This window comes from Hypomesus transpacificus, chromosome 18 (assembly GCF_021917145.1).
Source record: "Hypomesus transpacificus isolate Combined female chromosome 18, fHypTra1, whole genome shotgun sequence".
NCBI lineage: Eukaryota > Metazoa > Chordata > Actinopteri > Osmeriformes > Osmeridae > Hypomesus > Hypomesus transpacificus.
The window spans coordinates 7,346,202-7,346,872 of record NC_061077.1 but is presented as its reverse complement, the minus strand read 5'-3'; positions in this window follow the sequence as shown (position 1 = coordinate 7,346,872).

The window sequence follows — 671 nt, the reverse complement described above, 5'->3', positions numbered from 1 at the left end:
AGGCAACCGCTCCCTCCTCTAGCCCCCCATATTTTTGCCCTCACCTCATTTGCTACCCTCCCACCCTCCTCCTTGTCCTCCTCCTCCTACATGCTACCCCTACCTCTCTCTCTCTCCCTCTCTCTCTTTATGCACCTCTCTTTTTCTTTCTGTCTACCTCTCCACAGGCTAGTAGGGGCAAGCTCCAGTATGTCTTTTATTTTATTCCAGCCAGTACAGGTGGACTGGGAATTATGCAGGAGACAAATTATGCACATTAAAGCTAATGCAGTATCAAGGCACTCATGCCGTATCACTATCCGGAGACATGTGTTAAGTTCTCATTTATCTGTGACACAAACAGGCAATTCAGAGTCATCTTGAGTCCCTGGGAGTTGAGATTCAATTGGATACATGATAAGGAAGTAGGAAGTGCTTGGATACACTGTAGATAGAAATGCCTAAAGCAGGTAGAGCACTCATGACTGCCTGTGAATTTAAATGAGGAGAAAGGTTGGCACACAGAGAGTGGGAAGAGGAGAGGGAAACGGTAAGGAGACAGAGAAAGTGTATAACAGGTGTGATGGGATGAATCTACAGATATGGAATGATGCCAAGAGATGTGTGGGAGTGGTGGAGGGGGGTGGATGTGGTGGGGTGGGCAGAAGGGATTTAGCAGTATGCACAATAAC